The following is an 18204-nucleotide window of genomic DNA, read 5'->3' on the forward strand; positions in this document are numbered from 1 at the left end:
AACAGCCAAAAAATGGCCTCTATGCCCCTTTTTTGACACACAGGAAGTAGTCTTGGGAGAATGAAGATTTGGAGGGGAAAATGAGCACCAAATTCAAAAATTCCAGTTGGGTTAGAAAGTAGACAGGACAGGATTTCCAACAAGCCCACTTGGGCACATTTTTGACACCCACAAGTGTCCCAAAATAGGCCCCAAAGTAGCACGGCACACAGAGAAAATGGCGCGGCGCATAGAGGAAAAATTGCCAAATTTGCTTCCGTTTCGCGAAATTTGGGTTCGCGACTTCTCCAAGTGGGCCCGCTCATTTACACTTCAGTTTTTTGGCACCAAAGGTGGCATTTAAAGCATTTTCTTTCCAGATGGACTTCTATGCAAGTGGCGAAGGAAGGAAAACTGTCACCCAAGCCAAATGTCATGTTTGTAGTGCTGCACCTGTAGCTGATGGTTGGCCCTCCATCTCCATTTTGCAATGATCCAAGTAACTCCCCAACCCTTGGGTGTTCTATCTCTTCATGGAACATTCTATATATTGTATGCAAGATATTTGCAAAGGGTTGGTTGGCTTGTAACTTCTGGGAGACTGTGGGAAAGAAACTCTGTTTCTTCACTGTGTATTTTTGACAGAGAATTAATGAAAGGCAGCGGCTCTGTTTCATGAGATTCTTGTGGTTGTGAGTGTAGAAAATGTGTCTCTTATGTTTTCATATGTATTTCGTTATGTTTCATAATTAAATTCATGTTCATTTCTAGTGAAATTTTTTGAGTGAGATTAGGTAGAATTCAATTTTATTGCTCTGCCTGTGGGAAAATTTCATGTTCAGTGTTTTTCTTCTGTTGAAAAGGATTCATGTAGTTATGCCCTTTTCACTTTCTTCAGCAATCTATTCATTCCGCTTTACCTCAAACTAAATTGCTACATTTTCCACCTTCCTTGCCTCACGGAATAATCTGTGCCTTTGCATTAAATTCTCTACTCCTTGCTGACCGTTGGTCCCATACCATCCCAGAAGCTCGGTCATTCATGAAAATGGTTTCTTGTATCCCTATTCACTTACTAGCCTAAGATCAATATTTCACTGTAAGTCATCTCAGACCGTTTTTGCTTATATATTCACTGAGCGTGACTCGAAGAGAGCCCTCTCCTATTCTGGTAAGGCTAGCTACCAGACTAAGCGTGGTTTGTGGTTACCCTAATTTTTGCCTTCCTTCAGCCTAAGGCAGGTTTAGGTGCTAACAAATACCATGTGCCATCTTTATTCTTATCAATACTAATATTAGGGTTAAAAATGTTTTTTGCATGGTGTTGTTGGGAAAAGTATCCAATTCGGAATGCCCCTATCCCACTCTAAGGTGTGATAGTGCCTTAGCAACAAATGAAGTAAACTAATTGAATATTCTTCTTTATGAAATGTAAATGAGGAAGAAGGATCTAACTAACCTGTGTCTTCCGCTAGTTTGTCGATCCGAATCACTCCTCTCTACAGTAGCTCCCAGCTTCTTGCTCCTTCACCGGCCCAACTTCACCGAATTCCTGCAAGATCACAAGAGAGAGAAACTACACGAAGATACAGATACACATTCATAAAAAGCTCAAGATCAAATTAAGCTAAACATGTAAGCATCACAAAACATCATTGGTATACAGCATGTAGGAGAAACTCAAATAGTTTATTGATATGATAATAAAGTCCAAGAGGAGATACAAACAAGTGAGTTCCGATCCAACATCTACCTCCCAGCAAAGGAATCCCTTCCTCTCCTCCAACAAAGCATAAATCACCCAATGTACTAATCTCAATCTCAAACCAACAACAATTCTCTGCAAAGTACAAAATTCCAGCCTCCTGAACCTCTGGGTGAGAGATCCATATATAGATGTAAGCAGAGAGGATGAGTCAGCTTATGTTTTGACTTGTGGCTTCTCTCTGTCAGTTCTTGCTTCCACTTGGAGGTTGAGAACCTCTTACTCATCACTAGTCGAATTCATTGAGGCAAGTGTCATTGGAGAAGATTCTGGAAGCTTCCAGGGTCTTTCCACCTCGTTGAATGAGCTTGCCATTTGTCATTTCCTGCTCAGCGCACCCTGGTAGTGCTTCCACCTGCATTGCAGTGCACCTAGCCAGTGTAGTCTCTGCATTTCAACGCAGGCAGCTAGTGGAGCCTCTGAATTGATCCTGAATTGACTATTTTTGAGTGGTTTTTTGGTGGAGAACTTCTGGGAGAAGCTGTCATTGGTTGACCTTGTTCCTTTAGGAGCTGTAACAACATCTTTAGGCACTTTGGATCCCTTGAATTATGGACATTCCATGCTTATAGCTGTAAGGCACAAAAATGTCTATAACAGTTGCCCCCTAAAGTATGAGGCCGTTTATCGGGTGAAATGCTTTATTAGGAGGATCCGAAGTTCATTCAATGCTGGGAGGAGACCTGTAATAAGATACAATACAATACATTATTTTTCATACTGTTTTCATGATCTAGCTGAGGCGGGCATTCCCATGATCAGCTTTATAAATTCATTTTTATGTACATAGGACAGACAATTGTCTGATGATAGACTGATGATCCTGCTGAAATCATCATCCTTTGGTAGGATGATTGTCTGTGCTGCAATGCTGTACATGTCAATGTCTTTATTTTTCCTGAATATATATCGCAGCCCAGATGGATGAAACTAGATCCGGGGTCTTCAATCTCGTCCGATCTTCACTCTAAGTACAAGTCGATCCATGTGAGAAATGTTCTGAAGTCGAACATGGAAAGACATCGCTTGATTACCGGTCAATGATGTAAACCATTAACAAGCGTGAGAGGAATCACCGATAATGATAATGACCCTCAAGGTACTGCAGTACAATTCACGTGGTGTGAATAAAGGACTTGGCGTCGAACACCACGCAAAATCTTTCGGTCGAAGGTCATTGATGTATACCTGTCGCCGGAAGTGAGAAACTTGCCATTGAGGCATGCAAGCTTCAAAGTACTGAAGGGGGTGTCCCTAGATCAACTTCTTGGATAATGAGCTGATGTCGACAAGAAGCGATCCGTCAAAGGAGGGCCTTAATGTATCCCACATCAGTGACACGGAACGGAGCAAATGATTTTGATGGAGGTGAAAACGATCTGATGATATATGGTTCAGGGTGGCGGTCATGAAAGAATGAAGGATAATGTATGGTAGTGGATGGAACACGGTTGACTTCTCTGGATGACTTCTCTTGAACATATCGGTGACAATTGTGTGATGGATTGGTAGCATTTACCCCAAAGGTGGATGGTATGGCGAGACCATGGTGATGTGACCGGTGAATGAAACAACCCAACCCGACTCTGGCACGGAGTGGAAGTGTCATGTTCAAGAGCGACTTGCTACCAATAAAGTTCTTTGAGTTTCTTCCCAATTTTTTCCCACTCATTGCTGACCAGTACCTCTTTATTTTTGTCAAGCTTGAGGAGGATAACATATGCTTGTTCTATAATTTGCCCTTCGGGCAAACCCATCGCTATGTTTTAACGAGCCTAGCGATAGTGAAACTCGTTCTCGTCTAAAGACAATTTTGTCGCTATTAATGCTTTTTAATGAGTTTAACGACAAAGATAACTCGGTCCCTTTTCATTTTTAGAGAGTCTAAAAAGGTACATAAAGATAACTCCAAAGTTCCTTTTTCGTCATCTAATCCCTTAAGTCCGAAAAAGTATAAAACAATACAGAAGGGATGAGTTTTCGATAGTTTTAACGATCCAAACAAAACAAGCGCTCGATCTTTTTGTGCAATAATCCCTCAGGTCCAAAAATATTAAAATCTAGAGGAGGGATAGCACTTCCGGTTACTTTAACGAGCTGGAAGGCCAAAACCCGGCAATCTTTTCATATTTTATGAGTCAGATGAAAAGAGCTTAAAGAAGACTCGTCTTTTGAGGAACGAGTGATAAAACGGGTTAGCAGCTGATTCCAGGTAAGGGTTGGAATTTTCCAATCACGGCAGTGTCACGAGGATGGCTAGTGAAATCACTCTTCGCAGCTGTTCCTCAAAATGGGTAAACAATCAATATGGAGGTGAATGATCGGCCAATGGAAAAGTGGAGGTGACGGTGCAAACACGACCAAGGCTTTAATGGCTGATAATGTTACATTCACGGTGGTTATTTACCGGAGGGTAGTTCATATTTTAACGAGCTTAAACACGGAAAAACACTGCTCAGTCTTATGTTTATTTTTTAACGAGCATGAACTATGTGCTAAAACTGCTCGATCTTATGTTTATTTTTTAACGAGCATGAACTATGTGCTAAAACTGCTCGATAGCATGGTCTAGTTTTGATTTTTTACCATAAATAGCTTTTCCTTTTCAAAGATAGTATTGTACCCTCAATTGCTGCATCAAACTAGTTAGAAATGAATAACATTTGCTTGAAAATGAGATTAAAACACTAATATTTCACTTTGAACTAAGTAAAAAGCTATTAAAAAGTGTTTTTACCTCTCATTTTACCATTTCATTTGAACTTGGTTTGTTGGAGCTTTGGAGGTGCCTCTTCCCCCTTGATTTTCATCATCTGATTTCGGGAGATTCTGTGGACGATTCTCGGCGCCGTCTGGACCAGGTAGGAGCTAAACCTGAGCTCTTTCATTTCATGGTTTCCTTTCTGCATTATGTGCTTGATTTCCTGTTTTTCTGAGCCCCTGGGGTTTGATGGGGTCGCTCTACCATCAGTGCACCTTGTGCACTCGAAATCTGCGCTGAATGTCAAGTAGCATGAAGGCAGTTTGACCTTCAACAAAGGTGGAACACTGTGTAGATGCGCTGAGCGCAAAAAAGGATTTTATTGCACAGTTTTTGATGAAAATTTTTGCCTGTTTCTCATCAAAACCAGGATCTAACTCATCTCATGTTTGTTTTTCAGAGATATTGGAGCAAAATGGCCCTTACATGGCGAGAACGAGAACATGAAGAAGAGGACATGATTGCCCTACATGATCCGGTTACGGTGAATGCGCTGCGGAACTGTGGCTTGTTGAAGTTCTTCCGCATCTCTAGCATGAGACAGCAGATCAGCCTACTGCAATATTTGCTCGATGCTTGGGATCCTATCAACCAAGTGTTCCAGATTAGGGGCAAATCTATCCCCTTGACCGCAGTAGAAATTTACTTCTTGACTGGCTTGTCGAGGCAGGGTGCCCCCATTTCTTTGTCAGGTTCGGCTCGAGGGAGTGACTCTGTGAGAGATTATGTCTGCCAGTATTGCAGGGAAGGATCTCAGCCGAGCAAAGACGACAAGATCATTGTCTGGGAGGTTGATGACAGGTCCCTTAGGTCTATCCTATACACTATTGGTAGGATGGCTGGTAGTGCGTCTCTTCATGTGGCCAACAGATCCTATGTGCAGCATGCCTTGGAGTGCCTCCAACTGAAAGTATTCAACTGGTGTGATGCAGTACTTCTTCAGATGAAAAGTCAGTTGACCAAGGTAAAGGACGGGAAGTTGAAGAACTTTGGGTTTGGTTCTATTTTGACCGCCTTCGCCTTGGAGAAGATACCACTGATGCAGCCACAGTACATTGCACTCGACTTGCCTTCTCCTACTGAACCACGCATGCAAAGATGGGTTGATAACATGTCTAGGCATGCTGGTCAATCTCAGATTTCTTTCTCTGATACCTTCTTTAGGTGGTTTGAGCGTCAGGAGATGGTCTATTCCGAGTATCCATATGTTGGCATGGACTTACGGGGTGATCCGGATTTGGTACTGCCGGATGGCGAGCAGTGGGGCGCTATTGGTAAAATTTTCGACCATATCATTGTTTACTGTTTTTATTCATAATTTCCTTGTGCTTTATTCTATCAAGACTTTAATCAAACTCACGTGTGCATGCAGATGTTGGTCCTGTTCGTTCAGCAGTTTGCCCGAGAGCGCCAGCCGCTGCCCCAGCAGGAGAGGTTGCCGGGAGGGTTATTCTTCGTGACCTTGATGTGGCCGAGACCCTCACAGCTGTGCAGGAGCAGGTTGAGAGCCTTACTCTCAGCATTTCAGACGTGAGGATCAACGAGTTACCTCTACAGTTGCAGCGGCATACTACTGGTGTGCCTAGACGATGGACTCGTCTCTTACGCATGATCACACAGGCTGTGACGTGCTATCATGAGCATCACTAGACTAGGGTTCCCCTTAGCATTTTTGAGTTTTTGGGTCATGTGACCGATTTTGTCTTGGTTACAGAACATTATATGTAAACCATAAACAGCTTATATATATATATTTTGATTTTCGGGGTTTTATTCTGGTTGAGTTATGTGATCCACATGTACAACATTGCTGATGTGTTTCTTTTATAAATGTCGCAAATGTCTATCTAACACATAGTTTGCTAATGAGTCGGTTAGTGTGTTTAAGTTTATGGAAATATGCTGGTATTGAATTAAATCAAACTGTCTTTCCAAAATCTTAACCCTTAGAAACATGCGATAAATGGCTGGATTTCGGACGAAATATATACCATTGAGTTGTAGTATTATGAGTTGTGAGTCTAGCTTGACGATTAGTCGGCGTATACCATGGGTGATGGCATCAGAGAGCAATTCTATCAACGCGCTATACTCAACAATGTTATTCGTTGATTGCCCAATACATACACCTCTGAAACTTACTAACTCGCCGCTTGGATAAAAAATGGCCCAGGCTGCGGAGGACAGGTTCCGTGAACTACGACTCGCTCCATCGGCATATCCAACACATGTCTCCAAAAGGTTTGACATCTGCAATAAATGTAAAAAGGTGGATTTCCTCGACCAAAACAAACACTTCAGCGAAAACAAAATACAACAAAAGCATACTGGTTACTATTTAAGCATAGTAACGCTTGAGGTACAACCCATTACGGGGTTGCGCCAGTGGAATTCCGTCATAATCCATTAACTCGTAGGCTCCTTTTGCTAACACTCTTTTAACAATATAGGGGCCCATCCATAAAGAATTAAATTTACCTGCTCCCAATTTATCGGATTCTTGGTCGTAAAGCAAGACCAAGTCACCTTCTGAGAAGACACGGGGTTTGACATTTTTGTCAAACTGCGCCTTGACTCGTTTCTTATGGGCTTCGTTAGCCAAAGCGGCATCACAACGGGTTTCATCCAATTGGATTAATTCCAAGAAACAAGCCTCTTCTTCTGAAGTTCCGGGGAGGAGATCAATTGCGAGTTTAAGAGACGAGATTTCACACTGGACTGGTAAGACTGCTTCAAGGCCATATACCAGTTGGAAAGGCGTGAACCCGGTCGCATTCCTTACCGATGTTCGGTAAGCCCACAAGGCTGAGTACAGGATTAGGTGCCACCTTCTTTTGTGAACTCCGATCATCCTTTGCAACATACGCTTCACGACCTTTTTGATCGCTTCAACTTGTCCGTTGGCTTGTGGATAATACGGGGTAGAGCTGTCGTGAGATAGCCCTAGCTTGGCAGCTAATTCAATGATCATGTGATTGCGAAAATGCGATCCATGATCCGTAACTATAGCCTGTGGTACGCCGAATCTGGCGACTACATGATTGAAAAAGAAAAGGGCAGCTGTTTCACCAGTGTTATCTAATGTAGGCATCGCCTCGACCCATTTGGTAAAATAGTCAACGGCGACTATAATATACCCATGCCCCCCGGTCGAGGTGGGGTTACATGTCATGAAATCGATGCCCCATTTGGCAAAAGGCCCAACAACAACTATTGGCTGTAAAGGTGCGGGTGGTCTTCTGGTTTTGCTATCAAAAATTTGACAAGCATGGCAACTTCTGACTGCGGTTATGCAATATTTGAACATGGTTGGCCAGAAGTATCCTGCTCGTAAGATTTTTTGTGTTGTAGCATATCTAGATTGATGCCCCCCACACACGCCTGAATGAAACTCATTCAGGGCTTTTTCGGCCTCCTCATGGGTGTGGCACCTTCTCAGAACTGTATCGATACCACGACGGTAAAGCGTATCACCGACGATCATGTAGTCTTTTGCTTGGTATTGTATACGTTTCTGTTCTGAGTGAGAGGTGTTAGGCCTGAAATTTTGGGTTTGGAGATAAATTATTATATCTCCATACCACTCATTGCTTGTAGATATCAGAAAAAAATTCTCGTCCACGATTGATTCTTCGGATGTTTCATCATTGGACGACGATGGGAGATCACACAATAATTCTGCGAAAACTAGAGCTTTCTTTGATTTGGATTTTACGAATTCCAGATCAAACTCTTGAAGGATTGCTATCCATTTTGAATATTTGCCCCCCAGCAATTGTCGCGACAATATATAAGTCATGGGGTTGCAATCAGACAGAATGGTAGTTTTCCGAAAGAGGACATAATGTCGAAACCTTTGTATCGCTTGAACAGCTGCAAGCGCTAGTTTTTCAACATAAGAATATTTACTTTCTGTATCATTTAAGTTTCTACTTAAATAATATATAGGGTGTTCAATTCTATCGACTTCTTGAACTAAAACCATTGTGATGGTCGTATCTGCTGCAGCCAGATACAGGTTAAAATCTCTTTGATAATCGGGTGCGTACATTAATGATGCTTTTATTAAGGAATCCTTTAAAGCATCAAAGGAAGCTTGCGCAACCTGATCCCAGACGAACGGTACCTCCTTTTTCAAAAGACACGTATAACCTTTAGCAAGTTCGGCGTAATTTGGAATGAATCTCCTCAGAAAGTTTGCTTTTCCTTGGAGTTTCTGAATCTGAAGCAAATTTGAAGGTGGAGGCAAATTGATGATTGCCTGGACCTTGCAAGGGTCGAGACGAATCCCATCCTTTGAGACTACAAAGCCAAGTAAACGACCAGAACTGACGCAAAATACACATTTGTGCGGATTGAGTCGTATCTTGTAGTGTCGGCAACGTAGAAATATCGCTCCTAAATGCTGCGGATGATCAGTCCGCCTTCGCGAATGAGCTGGAAGGTCATCGAGGTATGGTTGAACGATGTTCTTGATGTCATGGAAGGCATAATTCATTGCCCTCTGAAATGTCACCCCTGCATTCTTTAAACTAAAGGGCAGGGAAAATTTTAAGAACGCCCCCTAAATTTATAAATATAATAAATGGGCGAATCTCCATGGTATATAGGAAAAATGAAAGGCGATTTCATCAATAATATAATATGTATATATAATTTTTTGGCAAATCTCTCACCAGGCATGGCGAATATTTTACTCAATTATAAAATCTTGTACGATCTTGGCGAGTCTTTCACTAAATAATAAAACTTTGTAAAGTCCTAGTGAATCTTAGCATAGGCTACATGCTGGTTTAATTCCCCCATTTAAATAGGCTACATTCCAGGTGAATACCATGGGTCAATACCATGTGCCATTTTGGTGAATACCATGGGTCAATACCATGTGCCATTTGTATTTTTATTAATTCTAATATTAGGGTTAATAATGGTTTTTTGCATGGTATTAATAACAATCTAGTCCATGGTATTTGTCCCATAGTATTTTGGCCATAGGTTTCACCTAAATATAACCCATTTTTTGAGTGTTCGTAAATATAAGGTGACTTATGGAGTAAATATAAAAAAATGTTTTATTTGTTTACCATACCTCTCGTTTATTTATATTTTTATTAATTTACCATACCTCTTTTACAAATATGGTATTTGGCCCATAGGATTCACTTAAATAAAACCTCTTTCTTGAGCCTGCATAAATAGAACTAGGGTTATGGACTAAATATAAAAAGAGATTTTATTTATTTACGATACGTCTAGTTTATTTATATTTTTATTTATTTACCATACCTTTTGAGTAAGTATAAAAAGACGTTTTATTTATTTACCATACCTCCACTTTACTTATATTTTTATTTGTTTACACCCTTTCATGTATATAAGGTGACTTATGGAGTAAATATAAAAAATGTTTTATTTATTTACCATACCTCTCATTTATTTATATTTTTATTAATTTACCATACCTCTTTTATAAATATGGTATTTGGCCCATAGGATTCACTTAAAACCTATTCTTGAAAATGGGCGAATAGATTCACTTAAATAAAACATATTCTTGAAAATGGGCGAATGGAAGGTTGTAAGTCCTAATTTCAAGGGCGGTTTTATTGTTAATTCAGGAATGATGGGTGGTACAACTTCTGTCGAAGTTGTTGTCGAACTGCTTGGTTGATCTTTTTCCTTGCCGTTCGACAGCTGTGGATTCTCGTAATATTTGTTCCTTGTTGAAATCAAAGCATCATTTTGTTGCTTGGAAATCGACAACATAAGCACTTGCGACGGGGAAGCATTTCCACTATCAACCAGATTTGTGCCTGGATTTGGAAATGGGTCAGTTAACACAGCTGAGGTTTGCGAACTCTTAAAGAATCTTTTAAGCTCAGCTTTGTATGGACATTCTTTCGTCCAGTGATTCTCATCACATATCTGACACCCAAAGGGGGGTGGTTTCCTATCTCCAGGAGGGTTTGAAGAAGTTTTTTTAGGAGATGACTCTCCTTGTTTCTTCTTCTTCCCTTTGTTTTGTTTCTTCTTGCTTCCTGGTTGTTTGGTTTCTTTGCCTTTATCTGCTGATACGACATTTACTTCCGAAGCAAGAATTTCGTCTTTGCATTTTGATCTGAAATCTCACGGGCCTTCTTGGAGTTGGCCTTTGTTGATTTCGCGTTTGTCGTGCCAATCACGCCATCACCGACATGAGAGTCATTGTTTGATTTAGGAGGAGGAGGAATTGAGAATTCCGGTCTAGGGGCATCAGGTATTTTGTCGTAGAGCGTGCCAGACTGAGTATAAACCAAGTCTAGATATTGCGCATGACCGATAACTTGCTCTTCCGTGACGACTCCCCCCAATGTCACATATTCCATTATGGCAGGAAGTAACGACTTGATAAACCATTCAGCTAATAGCTGATCGGGAACGTACGTTTTTACCATCCTACGACGACGTCGCCACTCATGTATATGATCAGATATGTGAGTGGCCGTTGTCTGTTTGAAGTTGGTTAAGATTTCCGTTCCCGTTTCATACCTTATCGGTAATTGAAAATGGGTTAAGAAAGTCATGGCTAAGGTGCTGAAATTGTCGAACGAGGCTCTAGGTAATTCAATATACCATTTTGCCGCTAGACCCGTTAACATCCCATGAAAAAGGCAAAGCCTTATCGAATCATCGTTTAGGGTGTTTGATGAACACCATAGATGAAATTTCATCACGTGATTCGATGGGTCTTCACCTGGATTTCCATTAAATTTAGGAATATCTGAAGGAAGTTTGTGAGGAATTGCTGGCCACCAAGGGGCGTAAGCAATTGGATCGTTTGTTAACTGGTGTAAATCGGGTAACTCTAAAGTTTCCACGAATGGTAACTGTTGATTCATATTAGGTGAAGCATACCCAGGATATGATGGAATTGCCTGAGCAGTTGGCCTTTTCATACCAGCATAATGTAATTGATGCTGGTATGACTGATACGGTTGGTGGACATGACCACCGTAAAGTGGTTGATTTTGACCGTTTTGAATGTACGGTTGTCCACTGTTCGCAAAGATCTGCTGCTCAGAACCTTGGTATACTTGTTGGAATTGTGGTTGTTGATATTGCACCAGCCACAGTTGCGAAGCCATGTTCTGTTGTGCTATACTAACTGTTGGACCAAGGTGTGGGGTAATTGTACCCGTTTGGACCTGGGTCTCCCCACCAGTAGGTGATTGTGGTTGAGTCACAGGGTCAAGGGGCTGTTGCATTACAACCTGAGAAATCTGAGGTTGACACACAACAGGCAACGTTTGAACTTGCGACACTGTCACAATAGCTGGTGTAGTCGGGATGTTCGACATAGGTACACATTGTTGCATAGAATACACAACCCTTGGTTGTTGGGGTAGTATAGGTACCCAACCAATTGATGTAACTCCAGTATAACCTGAATACTGTTGTGAACTCCCGTATGGATATCCTCCCGGAGGGGGTAATGAAAGGGCATACTGCCCCCCATACGGTGGCAATCCGGAACTCAAGGGGATTGTCTGCCCTTGGGGACTGGATTGCCCAAATTGACCTCCAAATGGATCAATTTGGCGAGTCTCAACATAAGAGTTGCCAGATATTATTCCGGAGTAACAAACAGGAACGGACCACACTGTTGAAATAGTCCCTGGGTGGACTCCTTCTAGTGGTTGTGAGCTAGTCGGGACAGATGGTATGCCGGCAAACATTGTCGGAGTGACGACAGGGAGTTCTGTTGTCGCTGTGTCATTTGACACAGTCCTAGATGTTGACGGTTGTTTAGACATTTTGAGTCTATCCAAAAGATTACCTAGCGATTCTACAGGAACTTCCACTGGTGGTAGACTAACTTCTGATGTCGAAGGAAATAGAGTGACCCCGACTCCAAAATGTGTTGGAGTACTTGCTTGCGGATCTTCTACAATTTCCTCTATCGCAATCAAACCAGGTGGAAGGGGAAGACCGTCAGGTCCGTAAAATATTTTTGGTGCCGAAGAAGGGTTGAATCAATAGCGACAGATGTTTGAGGAACAAGACTCTCTGAACCGGTTACAGATGGAACTGGTTCAGTAACACAAGTATTTGCTCTTAGACTAGGATCAGTATCACTGTCCCTCTGTGGCTGTTGAACTTCTTCTGTAGAGGCAGGGTTTCCAGAAATGTTTGGAGTAACCGGAATCTCAGATGTTGTTGGAACACTTGTTCTAACTTTGATAGGAGATTTCGAACCGGTTAAACGAGTTCGCTTTGTCCGTACTGTTTTCGATTTCGGAGACAAAGACGGTTGACTCGTAAGCCTCCGCGAACGACGGGGTTTTAATTGTCTTTCTTCCACGATTGCGGATTACTCGATCAACCAAAATACAAAAAGGGGAAAGTGTGTTTCCGAATTAAATGAATTTTTAGACGCTTTAGACACAACTTGCTTTTTCAATTTTAAAGAGTCGAGAAAAAGCTAAAGATGACTCTAGTCGCCTTCGATGTTTTAACAAGCCCGAAGTGACAAATGCTCGGATGGACTTTTTCTGTTATAGAGTCTGAAAAAGGCCAAAAGGAACTGCTCTGGAGTTCTAGGTAGAGGGTGTGCCAAACTTTTCGCAAAACAGCAGAATACTTTTTTAAGGTATGGGCGGTCAATCTTCCCGAATGCTGTGTTCAGTGCATTGCGATCAGTAGGGCGACCGACACGGTTTCCTAAGGATAAAGGTTTTATGCCTATAGGGGTCTCCCAATATATACTCGACGGTACGTGGGAGCACAATCCATACTGGCGCTATCGTCTCTTAGGAGGAATCACCCAACCATCAGCGAGATCGACAGTCACCAGGTTTTACGACGCCGGAACACGTCTCTAGCCTAGACCTCTATGTTGTGCGTTAAGTTACAAAGCATTGTTAAGTTCATTAAATTTATTTTAGGTTTATCTTTCTTAGAAGTTTGCCTTTTTGGATCACCACAAGATGTATGACACAATTCCTAAATGCAGTCTAGAGATGATAAGCAAGCTTTTATATCTTTTCAAAAATGAAAATCCTAGATACAAGGGGAAAAGAAAGACACAATCTTTTCTCAAAGAGCATAAAGCACACTGTAAATGCACTTTTCCTAAATCAAAGCATGCAAACTATCAAAATGCAAATGCACATATGCATGTATTTGTTTTCGCTTTCTTAATATTGATGCCTAAAAAGAAAGCTGTTGTACAAATTTGAATTCGATTTCAAGTGAAAACATAAACAAGTTCCTTTTTCAAAATCAAAAAGACGATTATGACACTTTATGATTTACTTGTTTTGACACTAGAAATGCATAAATTCAAACCAAACGACAAAAGTAAAAGCCCAATCAACTGTGAACAGCAAACAAACTCACTCTTAAGATCAAAATGACACTTACGACGGGTCTAGATCTAAGGGCGACAGTATGACCAGTTTACTTTTGTAATGGGAAACTGCAAATGATGTAACAAATACACAAAGAACAAATACAGTTTCTTTATACAACTGAGGCGGAATTGAGGCAAAGAAAAGGGGTTTCAGATGGGTACATTGACTGATAACAGGCTGCAAAAACAGAGATAGAACTGAGCAAAAGGAAGCAGGGAACCACAGCTGCACAAGCAAAGGCTGATCAGCGCACCCTCAGCACAGGTATCCTTCACGGGACCTGCGTTGAAATGTAGAACCTCTTCACAGAGTCTGCAGTGAAGCAGAAACGAGAGTTGTTTCTGGGTTCTGGGTCACGGTTTGCAGCTAAATCTACAGTTTTTGGCCGGATCAAAGCTATCAATTAGGTACAATTAGGAGGATGATTTAAAGGAGGACTAAGATCTATCACAAAGGGCTGTTAGAGAACTTGTGGATCAATTTGTTCAGATCATAAAAACAGACCCAGTGAGTGGGCTAGAGTGGCAGATATCTACTTTGCATTTGAAAATGGCAAATGCATTTCGATTCGGCACTCCTGAGTTTATGAGAAGAATAACAATAGAAACAAAAATAAACTAACAAGATACTCTCCCCAGTGGAGTCGCCAATTTGTTTTTGGGAAAAGTATCCAATTCGGAATGCCCCTATCCCACTCTAAGGTGTGATAGTGCCTTAGCAACAAACGAAGTAAACTAATTGAATATTCTTCTTTATGAAATGTAAATGAGGAAGAAGGATATAACTAACCTGTGTCTTCCACTAGTTTGTCGATCTGAATCACTCCTCTCTTCAGTAGCTCCCAGCTTCTTGCTCCTTCACCGGCCTAGCTTCACCGAATTCCTGCAAGATCATAAGAGAGAGAAACTACACTAAGATACAGATATACATTCATAAAAAGCTCAAGATCAGATTAAGCTAAACTTGTAAGCATAACAAAACATCATTGGTATACAGCATGTAGGAGAAACTCAAATAGTTTATTGATATGATAATAAAGTCCAAGAGGAGATACAACCAAGTGAGTTCCGATCCAGCATCTACCTCCCAGCAAAGGAATCCCTTCCTCTCCTCCAACAAAGCATAAATCACCCAATGTACTAATCTCAATCTCAAACCAACAACAATTCTCTGCAAAGTACAAAATTCCAGCCTCCTGAACCTTTGGGTGAGAGATCCATATATAGATGTAAGCAGAGAGGATGAGTCAGCTTATGTTTTGACTTGTGGCTTCTCTCTGTCAGTTCTTGCTTCCACTTGGAGGTTGAGAACCTCTTACTCATCACTAGTCGAATTCATTGAGGCAAGTGTCATTGGAGAAGATTCTGGAAGCTTCCAGGGTCTTTCCACCTCGTTGAATGAGCTTGCCATTTGTCATTTCCCGCTCAGCGCACCCTGGTAGTGCTTCCACCTGCGTTGCAGTGCACCTAGCCAGTGTATTCTCTGCATTTCAATGCAGGCAGCTAGTGGAGCCTCTGAATTGATCCTGAATTGACTATTTCTGAGTGGTTTTTTGGTGGAGAACTTCTGGGAGAAGCTGTCATTGGTTGACCTTGTTCCTTTAGGAGCTGTAACAACATCTTTAGGGACTTTGGATCCCTTGAATTATGGACATTCCATGCTTATAGCTGTAAGGCACAAAAATGTCTATAACACATGGTATTAATAATAATTTGGCCCATGGTATTTGGCCCATAGTATTTGGCCCATAGGTTTCACCTAAATATAACACACTTTTTGAGTGTTAGTAAATATAAGGTGACTTATGGAGTAAATATAAAAATAATGTTTTATTTATTTTTTTATTAATTTACAATACATCTTTTATAAATATGGTATTTGGCCCATAGGATTCACTTAAATAAAACCTCTTCTTTTAGGCTTCTTAAATAGAAAGAGGGTTATGGACTAAATATAAAAAGAGGTTTTATTTATTTACCATACCTCTAGTTTATTTATATTTTTATTTATTTACCATAGCTTTGGAGTAAGTATAAAAAGAGGTTTTATTTATTTACCACACCTCCACTTTATTTATATTTTTATTTATTTACACCCTTGCGTGTTCGTAAATGTAAGGTGACTTATGGAGTAAATATCAAAAAATGTTTTATTTATTTACCATACCTCTTGTTTATTTATATTTTTATTAATTTATCATACCTCTTGTTTATTTATATTTTTATTAATTTATCATACCTCTTTTATAAATATGGTATTTGGCCCATAGGATTCACTTAAATAAAACCTCTTTTTTGAGTGTTCTTAAATAGAAAGAGATTTATGGACTAAATATAAACAGAGGTTTTATTTATTTACCATACCTGTAGTTTATTTATATTTTTATTTATTTACCATACCTTTGGAGTAAGTATAAAAAGAGGTTCTATTTATTTACCATACGTCCATTTTATTTATATTTTTATTTATTGGGACCAAATACAACCTCCCAAACTAAAATATGGGCGATTGCAAATGAATTTAACATTGAAAAGCATAAAATCGAGCGATTGGAATGGAATATAACCTCCCAAACCAGGTGAATCTAGTCAAATGAGTCTTTTCATAGTTTATCCGCCCCTTTTTTTTGGGCTAAAATGAAAAAATAATTATTTTTTAAATCAAAGTTGGGCTAAATCTATGAAATGGGTGTTTTATAAAAATTTCGCCCCTCTACAATGAAAAACCCCTTAAATTTCACCCTTGGGCTAAAATTCACCCTTAAAATTTACCATGATAACCACAATGGTTTCAGAGGGTAAAAATTCTTGTTAGTGTCAGTCTTTGAAACCTTCCTCCAGTGATCAAACATGCTCTTACAAAGTGATTTTATAAAATTTGGTCATTAAGTATTAGGTCTAGGGTTTGTTTTCACTCCTTTCGAAGTTGTCCAAATGTCGGTCCATGTCACCATTCAGCTGAGTGTACCATCATTTAGAGGGTTGTCATAATCATGCCAGGTTCCAATGGGTCATTTTACACCTTGTTCATGCTTCAGTTGTGCCTAGGTAAGGTTCATTTCCCTCTCCTAGGGTTTTGAAGTTAATTTCTCTTGGATGGTCAAATAATCAACAAAATTTGTATCTTGATGTTCATACACCTTTCCCTATCCTTAATGTACCTTATTAAACACTTCCCATCGCTGATATCCCTCAAATTCCTCATTTTCGCACAAACCATAGTTTCTTGCTACAATTTGACAATTTTCTAGGCTAGGCCTGTGTTTTTCCCTTTTGGACCCCTTCCCCTCACTCAATATTTGAAATTATACTCTCCCCTACTTCCTAACATCCCTCCATACTTCCCAAAATTTTCTCAAGAATTTAGAAGCCCCTTTTCCCTTTCATTTTACTTCATTTCGATAAGTCCCATGTTCCACACATCGGGATAGGTTTTACTAAAATGATTTTTAGGAGCAATAAAAAATGAATTTGGAAAAAGTGAGAGAGGTTTTTGTCCATACTGGGTGAAGGAAGAAAAATCTCCTTCATGTTTTACACAAGTGTCATGGTTTTAGAGAAATGTCAAAAATACAGTTGCCTCAGGAGAATTGATGCACCACTGAAGTGACCTTGGAAAAATGAATATTTATCCTAGCTTAGTTGGCCAAATGACTTGCTTGATGAGGCAAATGATAACTAGACACAAAGAGATTTCCAATGAGCTATAATGAGCTCAATTTGGACTTGAGGAAGACCTTCAACATTTGACTTCAACAACACTCTGCCTTTAGGTAGCCTCATTTTGCACATTTTGAATAGTCTTGGGAGATTTGACTTTTGACAAGGAAAATGAACTCCAAATTGAAAAATTCAAGTTGTGTTGGAGAGTAGACTCAATAAGAGTTCCAACGAGCTATTTTTCATCCAATTTGGACACTAGGAAGGCCTCCAAAATGTTATCGGAAAAAGGCACTACGCATATAATTGTTTAACAAAGATTTTTCCAAGAGGTGCGTAGCGCCACTGGCACTATGCTTTTGATGGAGGTATCTTATTGAAAAATGGCTTACATATTTGGAATAAGCATGAAAAAATATGCTTGCTCAGAAATGGCTGAGAAGTTTTGACAAGTTCTGAACCTCCAAAAGGGCCAAAAACACCCAAAAAGTTCCATCTCTGCCACTTTTTTTCCACACAGGAAGTAGTCTTGGGATATTGCATTTTTGGAGGTGCAAATGAACTCCAAATAAAAAAAATCAAGTTGTTCCAGAAATTAGACTCACCAAGATTTCCAACGAGCTATCTTGCACCTGATTTTGACTTCAA

Source organism: Pinus tabuliformis, chromosome 5_1 (assembly GCF_031772625.1).
Source record: "Pinus tabuliformis cultivar Carrire ecotype Pingquan chromosome 5_1, CPIR1, whole genome shotgun sequence".
NCBI lineage: Eukaryota > Viridiplantae > Streptophyta > Pinopsida > Pinales > Pinaceae > Pinus > Pinus tabuliformis.